The sequence below is a fragment of the Delphinus delphis genome, chromosome 2, assembly GCF_949987515.2.
Source record: "Delphinus delphis chromosome 2, mDelDel1.2, whole genome shotgun sequence".
Lineage (NCBI taxonomy): Eukaryota > Metazoa > Chordata > Mammalia > Artiodactyla > Delphinidae > Delphinus > Delphinus delphis.
The window spans coordinates 41,431,993-41,447,652 of NC_082684.1; the positions used below are offsets into that span (position 1 = coordinate 41,431,993).

At 38.6% G+C, this 15,660-nt stretch overlaps 1 protein-coding gene across 2 annotated transcripts in view; it reads right to left on the minus strand.

Moving 5' to 3' along the window:
• Window positions 1–15,027, minus strand: part of PPM1A (protein phosphatase, Mg2+/Mn2+ dependent 1A) — a 44,082-nt gene extending 29,055 nt beyond the window's left edge. For both annotated transcript variants that reach the window (XM_060004454.2, XM_060004453.2), the window contains exon 1: window positions 14,777–15,027. The gene's annotated coding sequence lies outside the window, so the exon portion shown is untranslated. The remainder of the gene's footprint in view (window positions 1–14,776) is intronic.
• Between the last annotated feature and the right edge of the window lie 633 nt (window positions 15,028–15,660).

Here is a 15,660-nt window from a genome sequence, read left to right on the forward strand (position 1 = left end):
CAACTGAGTCACTTTGCTGTATAGCAGAAATTAACACAACATTGTTAATCAACTACACTTCAATAAAATTAAAAAAAGAAATCAAAGTAAAAAATCGTTGATATTAAAAACTCAAAGGATGATTTAAACAGATTATAAATAAATGCAGTAAATTAGCTCATTGAGTTTGAGGAAATTTAAAAAAATTACATTCACTTCAAAAAAACCTACAACCAAAGTATGAGAGAAAGAGGAAGGTGAAAAAGAAAACTAAATTCTCCAACAACAGTAAGTAGCATAAACAGTCCACAGATGTAAGCGCTAAGAAATTTAAGACCTGGACATTGCAGTGCTCCTGGAAGCCCAGGAAAATACTAACTAATCTCTGTTCATGTCAACTCCCTGGAACATAGAAGTTGTAGAGGTCTCTAGACCCTATTACCAACATCTATTCCACTGAGAATCAGAAGACACCAGCAAAATAATGGTACCTTACCCTATACAGTGAGGCTTAATTTCATTTGACAAATGCTCCTCTGGTATCTCATATTTTCTAAATATACTTAAATCATAGCAATCTTTAAATTTTCACATCTTTCTTTAGTTAGAGATAGAAGTTTCTTATATGGTCCATTAGTTTGCAGTTCACAGGGCAAGAACATTCCTCTAGAACGTTCCTCCAATCTTCCTCAAGACCAAAAATATTTTCACAGGTTTCTCTGGTTAAATTATTCTTGTAATAAAGCTCAATCTTATAGATTAGTCAGTCAAATCAACAAGTACTCTTAAGCTTCTCTTTCTACAATATAAATAATCTAATAAACAGTCATAGATTATATATAGAGGAGTTCTTTTGTAAATAAAGGAATGCTTGTTATTAAAGCAAAATTATACACATATTTTGTAAACTTGGTTTCCAATACTTAAAACATTCACTTAAATTAGATAACACATTTTACCTGTTAAATAATAAATCTCAGTTGTTCTAAAGAAAATGTAACCTATCTTCATCAGCTTTTCCTTTAAAATGTATATATAAAACATTGTAGGCATATTTCTGATAAGGAGCTGAATATCGGATTTTAAACATATCATCCAAGTGGTCAAATATAGGTACTAACAGTTCCCATTAGTGTGCACTCCCCTCCCCCCAAATTTCCAGTTTGCTTATTATAGGACTTTACTGACTTTAAAAGCTATATGTGGGATTCAAGATCTCTGGGGGCAATTTTACCGAGTATCCCTAAAATCTCACTAACAATTCTAATCCAACCAGAAGGCACCTCTAACAAATCAAGATTTTCTTTGGCAGCAGCAATTTCTCAATTAGTGCCATTCTCTGGCTAATTCTAGAACTCTGAAGCAGCCCAATATGGTAGCACCCAGAATAGGATTCTGCCCCTTCAGTTCAGAAAGCCCAGGGGCACAGTGCCATTTTTAGTTTCTCTGGGATTTCTCTAAAGAATAGTCCCAAGGTGATAGGAGTTTCTGAGTCTGCACAGGTTCAAACCTGAGGATCTTCAAATAACCCAAAAGAAACATATGACTATGGCTCAGCTTCAAAATTCCTACAAATTTGTGAAAAGAAAATAAGGGCAATACACCTCATCAGAAAATGGATTCATCATTTGTGCTTCACAGACATATGACTAAAATTCAGAACTGAAAATTTTCTATATTTCACTTATCTTCTTATCTTCTAATATATTATAACATTTTTGCCTTCTGCTTCTTCCCTCTAGGTCTTACTCTCTTCTAAGCAACCTCCAAGTTTTATTATTCTTCTGCCCACAAATTAAGTCTCCTCGAAAATTTTATACCATTTCTATTCTTGCTCTTTGTCCCTCCCTAGTCTGAGCAATCAATCTCGTCTGTTTTCCCTTTCTTGCTTTTAATTCGTCCTCATTCTTGTGTTTAGGGGAGAGTAAGAAGGCAGAGTTCAGGCAAGGAAAATATTTCAGTGAATTCATGCAAGTCTGAGTTTGTTAGGTAGGAGAGAAATGGCTACTACATCAACAAAGCTGAGGGGCTACTGAGCAACCCACAGTGAAAAGCACTGCTGGAGGTGAGGACTACATATTCCTTGAAGTTATACTACTAGTGAAGAACCTGATTCTTGGTTTAAATTTGGATAGTATTTCCAATTACTAAATAATTTTTCCTGGTCACAGAGGAGGAAACAGTCATTATTTAAGCTATAAAAAGAGGCTAAATTATTCATAGCTGGCTATCTCATGAGATATACATGATGTTTATCAGGCTAGAAATCACTGATCAAAAAGTTATTTGGATCCCATTTATATGAAATATCCAAAAGGCAAACCTACAGAGACAGAAAGTAGATAAGTGGTTGACAAAGGATAGGGGAGAAGAGAATGCGGAGTGACTCTTAATGAGAACAAGGTTTCTTTTGGGTGTGATGAAAATGTTCTAAAATTAAATTGTGGTAATGGTTGCACAATTCTGCTAATACACTGAAAACTACTGAGTGGTAAACTTCATATGGGTGAATTTCATGCTATTGTTATATCTTAATAAAGCCGTTTTAAAAGATTACTATGGTTTTATACGGCTTTCTGTATCTATATTTTATTTTGCATAAAAAGGTTTAAAAAGATGACTATATATTATTTGTAGTAACATGAAAAATACTATATTAAAATTTTTTCACAGATTAAAAAAAGTTACCTGAAAATTTCTCAGCTGCTCAGTATCTCTTCATCTTACAGCTTCAACTAAATATTTACTTCACTCTTTCAATTAAATATTTACTTAACCTCCTTCAACAAACCAAATTTCACTCACATGAATTCTAATGCAAAATACTGTTACTGAGTTAAATAATACCCTAAATTAAAATGTTAAAAATGAAATTTCAAAAAACAAAGTCAACCAATCAAACCAACGAAAATAAGTCAGATAAAGCTCTTTTATGCTAAATAGTATTTCCATAAAGCCCATGACACAAGTCATTTAGTACGCAAACTACAGTCAGTTTACACAGATATTAGCAGCAGTTTCAATTTCACAAAGTGTGTGTGAGACAGAGCTTGCCACTTTTGATGTTTCCTTCATGTTTCATGATTTTTTAACGTATCACCATCTTCTAGGCATGTGCTGTGATCTGAATCACATACACCATAAGGTAGTCTTCTTAAATTGCTACAAAGGTATGTACCGCACAATTTCTAAAAGTAAAATTTAGAAGTACACAATTGCCTGAAAAATACCTAACCTTAATTTAGTTGGAGGGTTCTAGTCACTATAAAATTAGATATTGACCTATTTTTACTAAACATTATAGTATAAGCAAAACATTAAAAGATTTAGATGGCATAGATTTAGTTTTTAAAGTTTCCTAAGACTGTTCTGGTATTCACAATCTCAATTTGCTTCATCTGTTACCTATTTCAAATTTCTCAGTTTTGGATAATTTATACACATTGAGAAGTCTACATATTGAGAAGTGGATTCAATTCCCAGTTTGCTGTTTTGTTTTTTTTTTTTTTGCGGTACGCGGGCCTCTCACTGCTGTGGCCTCTCCCACTGCGGAGCTCCGGACGCGCAAGCTCAGCAGCCATGGCTCACGGGCCAAGCCGCTCCGTGGCATGTGGGATCTTCCCAGACCAGAGCACGAACCCGTGTCCCCTGCATCGGCAGGCGGACTCTCAACCACTGCGCCACCAGGGAAGCCCCTGTTTTTTAATTCTTGCATATTTGAGGATTCAGACTCTGACTGACCCAGAAAACAATAACTGATTTCCTCAGCCAATCCATCATTTTAAATTTTGCTTGAAAAAAACAAAACCCCTCACAGAGAGCATTTATAAGTGTTTGCTGATAACCCTGTGTACTTAAGTTGAAATAAGGGAAAAATAAAACTTATTAAATATTTAAGATGGTAAAAGGTTCATTCAAACACAAAATATGTGAAGATTCTAAATATTTTACACGTATGAATAATGTCTCTCCTGGAAAAAAGGACCAAAAAGTATATGCCTTTAAAAGATAGACTTCTGTCCATAAAATCTAACATTCTTCAAAACAGAATAATTCACTGAGTCCATAAACTGCGATATGTGATGCTTTGTGTATACGGTAACGGGTGCTGGAAAGTAAAAGAAAAAAGGGTTTTTTTGAAAGTGAAAATTCTTTCTCTCTATATATATATCCAACCACCTCCTATACTTGATTAGCCATACCTCAAATGACATGGCCTAAAATAAATTTCTCAACTCCCTACCGCTTCTCCTCTGTCTCGGGAAGTAGATCTACCATTAGTCATGAGCTCACAGAATCCTGTGTTTCTCTTATCATAGCACAGAAGGCCCTGTGAATCTTTAGATTTTAAGATCCATGAGGGAAGGAATCATGTCTCTTCTGTTCGTAAGTACCTAGTACATAGTGACACTTGATTAATATATGGGACATCATCATGACTTCTCCCTTGTCAACAGAGTTAGGAATTGTTTTCTACCCAGGAAAAGGTATTCCCATAGAAGTTGAATTGTATCCTACCATTTCCACTTTGTTATTCTATAGAATACATAGTTCTAATTTTTTAAAATCTCTACAGAACACAATTGATTTCTAATATTAAAATATCAGACCCTGCAAAGCTGCAGGTTACCAGTCAAAAACTTGATTTTCAGATTACTGTTCATTAATGACTTTTAAAAGTTTCTCAACATCATTAGATACACATTCATTACTGAAAAATGCCACATGAGATATGCTGAAGGGGAGAAAAGAGAAAAGATGTAGTTTTGACTAGAAGTTAGAGCGCATACATTCTCTTTCCCTGGGCTATTTACTTATTCATCTGCTCATTCATTTAACATTCATGAATGGGTACATTTTTTAAAAAGTCTTTTCTATGTAAGAAGCAAAGTATAAGGTAATTTAAATGCAAAGGAGTAATTACTGGGAGCTAGGAATCTACTTTCAATGTATTTTAGACAAAAATATCTTAAATTTAGTCAGGGAGTTTTATTGTATAAAATGAACAATCCCATTTGCACTTAAGGAGCTCCTGATTCTACTGACTGTAGCAAACCACTACAAGATCACTCTAGATGGTTGACTAGTTGTTAAAGTACTTGCTTGTAGTATCAGGAAGCATTTATAGAGAGAAAATGAAGACAGATATGGAGTAACGTAGGGTTAAACTGTGGGTTGACCACAAAAGCTGCCAATTCTAAGATCAGCCCCTTGACATCCAAACAAGGATGATATTCTACTGCTTTATGAAAAGTGAAAATTTTGTTTACTACCTATTTATATTCTGAAGTATGATGGAATATTGCAAAAATGTTTTTCTAAAGTCTGGTAAGTTTTGCAATTCGGTTTGTAAAACAAAACAAAAAATATATATATAGCCACTCCTTGCTTATCCTTATCGTTACCATTTTCATTACTAAATTTTGGTAACAAAGTAAGCAAACTGCATATCTCCTATTGACATAATATGAAATATGACACAATTTTCTACCACTCATACTAAAGACAAGGAGCAGGGCTAAGAAGTCAAGACATTCAAAGTTGGTAATGAATTATGTTCTTATTCTCTGAAGCAGTACAACAGTTCCTGAATAGCATATTTTTAAATAAAATAATTAAGCCACATACAGCAGGACTCAAAACAAAACAACCAACCAACCAAACAACGTGTTTATCTACAACCCCTTCCTGAGACAGTCATATCACAGACGAATACAAAGCACCAGCCTAAATTTAAACTAGATTATCTGTGACCTATGCTCTCTCATAGTATGCTGTATTTCTGGCTCACATTCGATTTTCTTTGTCATGTGTTTATCAGAAAATGAGGAGGGAGACTACAAAGATTAAACAATCATATATTGAGCACTTATTTAAAATAAATGAAACCTGGTCCCTGCTTTCAAGGAATTTACTTTTAATAAATCTTAATATTGAAATGTTCCATTTATAGTATAATCTCTATTGTGAGACCAATTAGCTTGTATTTAAGACTATCTTCCTAAACTCACTAAGAATTTCATTTGAATGAAGGACTGATGAAATCATTTATGTCAGTGGGAGGCATAGAAGTGAACATGAATAAAATAAGCCATAAGACAAAATTGTGTACGGTTTATAGTACTAGTTGTATTATAGCTTTAACTTACGTGCTTTTTATATTAAAAAATTTAATGGTTCTTCTTGGTGAAAAGTTCTAAAGGGAGCTGACATGACATGTGATACTGTACTTTTCAACTTTATGTATACTTCCACCTCAGATTGCAGCTCAATCACAAGATTCACTCTTTGGGTACAATAGAACTGTAGCCATACCCTTCATATACAAAGATTTTCTAAACCATTACAATCGCCAAAAGAGTTACTTATAGCAGTAGCAATGAAACTGCAGTGACCCACATATATAATTACTTTGAAAAGTCCAAGGACATGTGTTTGGCTTCTGTTACTAGCTGTGAAAATTAACCTCTGTCTTAATTTCCCGATCTTTTAAGATACAAGTAATAATAGTATCTATCTCATACAGATAGATATAAAGATTTAATGAGCTAGTACTTGAAAATTTCTATGATAATGCCTGGCATATAAGTGGTCAATAATGTCAGTTATCGTTGTTACTAGCTAATGTTAAGGCTAGAAAAAGTTAAGAGCCACACAAAGAATCAAATTCATGATTCTGGTCTCATTAGTATCATACTCCAATAAATGGATCTTAGCAGCCACAGACGGCCTATATAAAATTATCCATTCAAAAAATTCAATAAAGGAAATTTTACTATGCATTTTCTAAATACTAGAAATAGCATAACAATTTGATATGGTTTAAAGTTTAGCTTAGAGATTTATATGAAAACAGACTATTCATATATCAGACATTTGTTTGACTCAAATTAAAAGTTGATAGTAGCCAAAGCGATCCTGAGGGAAAAAAAAGGAGATGGAGGAATCAGATTCCCTGACTTCAGACTATACTACAAAGCTACAGTAATCAAGACAATATGGTACTGACAAAAAACCCCAGAAATATAGATCAGTGGAACAGGACAGAAAGCCCAGAAATAAACCCATGCACCTATGGTCAACTAATCTATGAGAAAGGAGGCAAGGATATACAATGGAGAAAAGACATTCTCTTTAATAAGAGTGGTGGGAAAACTGGATAGCTACATGTAAAAGAATGAAATTAGAACACTCCCTAACACCATACACAAAAAGAAACTCAAAATGGATTAAAGACCTAAATGTAAGACCAGACACTATAAAACTCTTTGAGGAAACCATAGGAAGAACACTCTTTGACATGAATCACAGCAAGATCTTTTTTGACCCATCTCCTACAGTAATGGAAATAAAAACAGAAATAAACAAATGGGACCTAATGAAACTTAAAATCTTTTGCACAGCAAAGGAAACTATAAACAAGACAAAACTACAGCCCTCAGAATGGGAGAAAATATTTGCAAATGAAGCAACGGACAAAGGATTAATCTCCAAAATATATAAACAGTTCATGCTGCTCAATATTAAAAAAACAAACAACCCAATAAAAAAGTGGGCAGAAGACCTAAATAGACATTTCTCCAAAGAAGACATACAGATGGCCAAGAGGCACACGAAAAGCTGCTCAACATCACTAATTATTAGAGAAATGCAAATCAAAACTACAATGAGGGGGCTTCCCTGGTGGCGCAGTGGTTGAGAGTCCGCCTGCCGATGCAGGGGACGCAGGTTCATGCCCCAGTCTGGAAAGATCCCACATGCCACCGAGCGGCTGGGCCCATGAGCCGTGGCCGGTAGGCCTGCGCGTCTGGAGCCTGTGCTCCACAACGGGAGAGGCCACAACAGTGAGAGGCCCATGTACAGCAAAACAAAAACAAAAACTACAATGAGGTACACCTCACACCAGTTAGAATGGGCATCAGAAAATCTACAAACAAATGCTGGAGAGGGTTTGGAGAAAAGGGAACCCTCTTGCACTGTTGGTGGGAATGTAAACTGATACAGCCACTATGGAGAACAGTATGGAGGTTCCTTAAAAAACTAAAAATAGAACTACCATATGACCCAGCAATACCACTACTGGGCATATACCCAGAGAGAACCATAATTCAAAAAGACGCATGCACCCCAATGTTCACTGCAGCACTATTTACAATAGCCAGGTCATGGAAGCAACCTAAATGCCCATCAACAAACGAATGGATAAAGAAGATGTGGTACATATATACAATGGAATATTACTCAGCCATAAAAAGGAACGAAATAGGGTCATTTGTAGAGACGTGGATGGACCTAGAGACTGTCATACAGAGTGAAATAAGTCAGATAGAGAAAAACAAATATCGTATATTAATGCATATATGTGGAATCTAGAAAAATGATATAGATGAACCGGTTTGCAAGGCAGAAATAGAGACATATGTAGAGAACAAACATATGGACACCAAGGGGGGAAAGTGTGGGTGGAGTGGGGGGTGGGATGAATTGGGAGATTGGGATTGACATATATACAGTAATATGTATAAGATAAATAATAAAAATCTGCTCTATAAAAAAATTAAATTAAAAAAAAGTTGATAGTTACCTCCCTTTTTTAACCAATACATTGTCTAGTTACTGTGATTCTGCAATTCCTTTCTGTTAAAAGGATGCCTACTTCATAATGTTTGCAAATATAACTCTGGAAAGAGATGCATGATGGTCATGAATGTCCTGTTAACCCTCACAGCCAAAACATAAGAAGTTAAAATGAAATACTTAGGTCCAAAATCAGCCAACATAATTTTCTATACCAACATAACAACTCTGCCACCCTTCTGATTTATATAATCTTCACACTTAAAATCTAGGTTCAGGGGAGTTCCCTGGCAGTCCAGTGGTTAAGACTCAGTGCTTTCACTGCCATGGCCCGGGTTCAATCCCTCGTGAGGGAACTAACACCCTGCAAGTCAAGTGGTGTGGCCAAAAAAAAAAAAAATCCAGGTTCAGCCAAAATAATATATAAGAAGAGAGTCAGAAACACCTGCCACCAGAAAGCTTTTAACTTCTTCCGCCACCTGCTACAGCAATCACTCCCATTCTCAGGTAGATTTTGCCTAATACTTACAAAATATCTGAATGTCCACTATCCACAGGCACTGTGCCAGGCTTTGGGTAAAGTTATTGCATTTTCCCCTTCTGAATTTTATAATTAAATTGAACACACAATTATACTTAAAACATAAACAGTAAAGTATATGATTAAAGCCATACAAATAATACAATCATAATGCTGTAGAAGTACAGAGAGAACAGAAATGAAACACTCTGGTGATCAGGAAAGGTTTTGTGGGGGAGAAAATAATAGAAATGAGCTTTGATAAAAAAAGAAAACAAAAGCTGGAGAAGGAGGGACAAGAATTCTGAACCATCAATTAGCATGAGCAAAGACCCACTGAGAGAGAGAAAAGTTCAGGGTGTGCTCCAGAGATGGTAAGAGGACCAGTTTGGTTGAAAATAGATCAGTCCTGAGGTCCAATCATGGAAAGCGTCAAAGCCAAATCAAGAATTCTAAGCTTTATTCTAGAGGCAAAAGGGAGTCACTCAACATATTGAGCAGAGAAATAATGTGATGGAGGAGGGAGATGCAGTACAAGATGCTAGTAGAAAACAACAGTTGGAGTGTTAAAACATGGTTTGGGTATGAGGTAGTAATAAGACCTGAAATGTTCCAGTACAATTTTTCAACCTTATATAACCCAGGACCCACATACAAAGCCTTAATGCCTTTCATGAAGACTCCCTGTTTTCTTTATTTGTTTCACAAGAAGAACTGAGTTAATTAGAATAATTCATTTTTCTTACTCTCTTTTGTATCTTTTCTGTAGCAATATCTTCTTGACCATTTCTAATCATGAAATTTTCTTTTTTTGTTTCACAAGAACTGAGTTAATTAGAATAATTTATTTTTCTTACTCTCTTTTGCATCTTTTCTGTAGCAATATCTTCTTGATCATTTCTAATCATGAACCGTTACCCCTCTTCAAAACACCAACCTGTGTCCTTCCTCATTTACTGATCATTCTTGTCTGAACATTCACCTTTGCTTTATTACTTACTCTTTATCCTCTATTTAACCATCGACTCCCACCTAATCATTAACCTAATGACTTCTCTCCAGCTTCATACAGTCAAATAAATCTACTCATACTCAATTTTCTTTTCCATTACCTCTTAACTTTTAGTCTACTCACATACAAGTTCTATATGCCCACAACCTTTAGCACCTTTCTGAAGTCTCTACTCAATCCGAAGACTTATAGTTTGTCTTCCAGGCTCACTGCTAAAACTACACTGAAAGACAACCCTCTCATACTCACTAAGTTTCTATTCCCCTAAGTATTTCAAGATTTCATATACTCAATAATAGCAGCTACCATTTATTTGGTATTTCTTTACGGTAGAAAATACGTCAAGTGCTTTACATGATTATCTCATTTAATATTCAAGATTACCTAATGAGAAAGGCTTTTCCATTTGACAGATAAAGAAAACTGAGGCTTAGAAAAATCAAGCAGCTTGCCCAAGATCACCCCACTAGGAAGTTTTACCATGTTCTCTGGAGCCTACAATGTGGCTCCACTGATTGTACATACTCAGAAACATTTCCCTAAGTCCTTCAATACAGACATCAACCATTTGAGAATTAATATGGATTCCATTTCTCGATCTGAACAATGATAGCCAAACATATAAAACTGTTTATCTCTGTTGACTTCTGAAACTTTGGGAATGAGAAAATGATTTTAACTTCTTAAATCTTTACTGAATGTTTTAGAAGGGAATCTTGCACTGGAAGACTTAACTACATAAATTTGTAAGGTTCCTTTTAATTCTAGGAATCTGTATCAGAAGTGTAACATTCAGCTTTTCAAATTTTGATTCCTAGGAACAACAATCTAATTGGGAAAAGTCTACTCAAGAGTATTCTGAAAATAATTTTGTATTTACAGATCTGATTCTGGCACATTACTTAGACTCTCTAAGCCTACATTTCTTCATCTGTAACACAGAGATAACATCATATGCTTTAGAAGGTTGTGGTGAAAATTAAAGGCTGATGCTTTATTTTCAATAAATTATGGCTTTTATTATTCACTTTCTTTTGTATCTAGAAGTAGTTTAGTTTCATAGGATTTTAATTCAAATCATATCAGCCACAAAAAATCTAGTGACTTTCAATCCAGATCCTAAACACGAATACTACATAAACTAAGTCAATGGGATCCAGATAAACATGTTAAGAACTATATTAAAAACTCAAACTCCCTTCTTTATCACATTTACTCAAGGAATGTTTAAAACATCTCTAATTTTATAAACACAGTATCAACAATCTATTAACACACATTAACATCCAGTACCTTTCCCTCAGTTTCTCAGAAAAATTCTAAAGTCTATTACATTTTAGATAAAGGTATACATAAGCTCTCCTCTCTTAATTACTTTCTCTAGCTCCTCCTACCTGCCTCAGCAAAAGAAAAGCTAGGTAAAGAGCTTATCTAGGTAGTACACAGATAGCTAGGACATATAAAGGTCAAAATCATCAAGAAATATATTCTGGAGACTCAATAAAATATAAAATTGTTACTTGTGTAATATGGAGCACATTAGACACTGGAAAGAACAAAAGAAGAAAAAATAGAGGTAATCAACCTTTTGATCTTGATATAATTTAACCCAAGCTACTTTCATATAAGAGTAGTTAATAATCCCAGGGAAATTCAGAGAATTTCCTGGGTAATAGTGAAATAATTAATGAAGCAACTCAATTTTTAAAACTTTGTCACCAACTTAATATGAGATGGAAGACAGGACATATTCTGGCATAAAGTTACTACCCAGGGTACAGGAAGGCACAGAGTTTTACCTAGTTGCCTCACAACACCTTTCCCTTCCCCCAAGGTCCATATATTTCACAGGGCCATACCTTGTTTTATCTTGTTTAACTTACAGGACACCACTTGCGCTGATTTTCTTACAGGGCTGCCTCCTTCCTCTGATTTGATTAAGGATGGAAAGTAGTCAGGAGTACCACTCAGAGTCAGATGCCCAGACAAGAGTCAGTCATTCAGGGGATCATCGAAATTATCATCATATAATTAGTTATTTCTACATGATCACAACCTCACATCTTAAGAAATTAATCCAGCTCTCATGCATGAGCATTTCAGGGGTAACAAGCTCCCTATGGACATATGTCAGTCTTTAGTCTTAAATTTTTAAATAAATAAGCATTTACAGCGAAACCAGAATCAGCTACACGTGCTATTAGCTATTATAATAAACAGTCTAGGTGTTATGGGAACAAATTCAAAGACTGTAGGTTTTTACTAACTGCTTAGCAATATTTACCATGTGACAATACGATGTACTATTAATTTCTTTGAAAAAAATTGGGTATTAGAGAACAAATTTTCAAATGAAGGTTTATTAACAAGTCAAGATAAGCAAGACTCAGCTTGAACTGACAGAAAAACCTTAACAATGTGTTCTTAAAATGCCCTCCACATGAAATTACCAAGGGTCTTGTGCTTGTTCAAACCTGTAGTCTCAACCACCCTTTGTCTCTTGTGGAATCTCCATCTGCCTTCCTCCCAAGAGTTTTTCTAGACTTCTCAATCCCAACAGAAAAATCAATAAAAGCTACCTACAGGAATATCTTTCCTAAATAACAATCAACAACTTTAAATTCTTTTAAATAAGAGACAACCCAGAAAGAAAATCAGCTTCAGAATGCTGAAACATCTAAGTGCCTGGCACATAACAGGCATTTAGTCAAAGCATATTAAATAGACAATGTTGAGAATAAAAAAATATAACAACTGGACAGTACATTTGATAATATAATCTACCCCTTTGGCTTTGCTGATTATTTTGGAGCACAGCCATAACCAAACAATTATTGTCTCCTAGTGCAGTGTTCCCTTCAACAGTTTACATTGTAATTATGGGCATCACTTTTGCTCTTCAAACTAAAATATAAACCACTTTTATATTATATGTTAAAATACACACACACCACATAAAAAGAATTTTTGATGACTCAATCATTCAACCATTTTATTTCTCAAATATATACTGAGGTAGCTAGCCAAACTTTACCAGTCTTAATATACCTCTCCCATAATATAATTACTTCACTGATGTGAAAAATATTTAGTGATATCTAATCAAAAATGCCTTAACTTCCATGCCTAGCTCATTATAGTTTCATGTGGTATTGCTATAACTTGCAGGTTAAAAGTAATCAGCCTTGTATGACTGAATGTTTAAACAGATATATGTGAGTTACACATAGGAACAGAACTAAAACATCAAACAAGGAATGTTATTTTGGGCTTCAAATTATTTATTGGCAAAAGAAACATTAAATCAATAAAGGGAACATCTATATTTATAAAAGAGGCAGAGGCGTGGGTCACTATTGCCCTAGTCAGTTTCCTAATCTGCAGAGTTACAGAACTACACTCTGGAAAAGGCCCAATATGTAAAAAGATAAAAATATAAAAGTGAAGTTGTTCGAGTTAAAGAGCAGTTGGGGAGTAAGCCCTGCTGGACTCCTGAGAGCTCTGGAACCCCTAAGGCTCAGAAGAGCACTGTTAAAATAAATAAGCCCTCTGACTCTTCAGAGCTCTGTGCACCTAAAAAGTGACTGTGTTTAAAATTCCAGTGTGCAAATTTGAAAAGATTAAACCTTTTTCCTCAGAACAATTTTTTTTTAAATTCCTAACTTCCTTCAGTAACGTCAAAATCATTTACTCCGGGAAAATAATAACTACCTCCCATAGATCTTCACACCTCCCATGGTCTTCCAATCACTTCTTAAAATGCATTTGGCTCATTACTCCAATTAGCAGAAAATTTAGGGTTAGGGGAGGGGAGGCGAACAGATTTCTCGGCTTGGACAACTGAAGTATGACCTTTGTGGATTTTTAAGTACCATGCGGTGCTTGAGAAAAAAGAAATACCTCCGGTGATGAAATTTTCAAAACGTATCTAAAACTGCGGTTGGTAGAGGCACTCCACAGCCAGCTGTCCTTCAAGAAAATATTTAAAATGTACAAGCTGAACAGAACCACATCTCAACCAAACTCTAACATCAACAACTTTTACCCACACAATTTACACGGTTAAAAAGAGAAGAAATCAGTTCGATTTACTTCGGTGGATTCGTTCGATGCCTTAATAATGAATGAATTGGAAGCATCACTGCCGAGTTCTGAAAGAGCCTCACGCTCAGCTCCGCCCCCTATAAAACCTGAAGCTAATTCTCCAGAATTTAGTGTTTCCAGGCCAAGTCCGGTCCAAAGGAGGCCTCCCCCCTTCTTTCTCCCGGCCTCCCTCCAGGGGTTGGAGCCCAGGGTGGCCGGGCGGGTGCGGGTGCCGGACGCCCCCTCCCCGCTTGGGGAAAGTTCCGCCGGCCGCTCTCGGGACAGGCCGGTCCGCGGCCCTCGCGCGCGCCGCCGTCACAAACACCCCGCCCGGCCTCGGCGGCTGGAGGGTCGCGCCCCCTCCCCGCGCCGCCGCCGCCACAAACACCCCGCCCCCGCCTCCCCGCCGCCTCCCTCGCGGAGCGTTAACCCCTCGTCGCCCGACGCCCGGCTCCGGGGAGGAGGCCGGGCCAGGGGGTGGAGTTGTCGCGTCTCCTCCCGGGAGCGCCCGGGCAGACGCCCGGCTTGTTTACAGGCCCCAGGCCTGGTCGCCGCCGCGCAGGCCCGCGCCGCCCGCCCGCCCTCGGCCCGAGCGTCGCGCTTACCCGGAGCAGCAGAGGGCGGGCAGGTCCCTGGTCCGCCGAGGCGGCGGCGGCGACGGCGGCAGCCGGGGAGAGGGCGGGAAGAGGGTCACCGCGGCGGCGGCCGTCCAGGTCAGGCCGGGGAGGGGGCGGAGGAGGGGAGGAGCCGGGCTGCGTCCGGGACCCCGGCTCTCGGCGCCCTCGCGGCTCAGATCATCCGGGCGTTGGAGCGGGAGGCGGAGAGCGGGTCCCGGAGGACGAGGAAGAGCCGAAGATTCATAGCTTTCGCGCCCCACCTGCCTGGCGCCCCCCACCCCCCCTCCCCAGCCACCAGTTCCCGAGCTGCAGCCGCCCGAGCACCCGAAGCTGCGGGCCGGGCCGGCTCAGAGACCACAGCTCCCTCGCTCCCGCGCGCGCTCCCGCCCTTAGCGCCGCCGCCGCCGCCGCCTCGAGCGCGTCCCCGCGCAGGCGCGCTCACGTCGGCGCTGTGCTGCCCCTCCCCCACGCCTCCGCCCGCCCCGCCCCGCCCCGCCCCGCCCCGTCGGCTCAGCCCCAACTACAGCCGCGGCGCGGTGGAGCAGCTGGAGAGACCCGGATGTCGTTGGGCCGGAACTGCAGCGCGGGCCGGCGAGCGGGGGAGGGGCGGATGCAGATGACGTCACTGTCCTACCCGGCTTCTCTCGCCGCAATCGCCTCCCGGCCCCGGCCTCAGGCTCAAGCTGAAGGGAGCATCCGAATCCCGGATCGGAACGGAGGTGCCCCAGGCACACACCTCCCGTCCCTAAGGGCAACAACCCACACACTCTACTACCACCCACCCACACGCTGGTGCAGCCGATACACGCACGAGGCACATGCTCTGAGTTTCTGGCAGGTTTTCCGTCTGTAGCTCATGGGGTTTCACATCG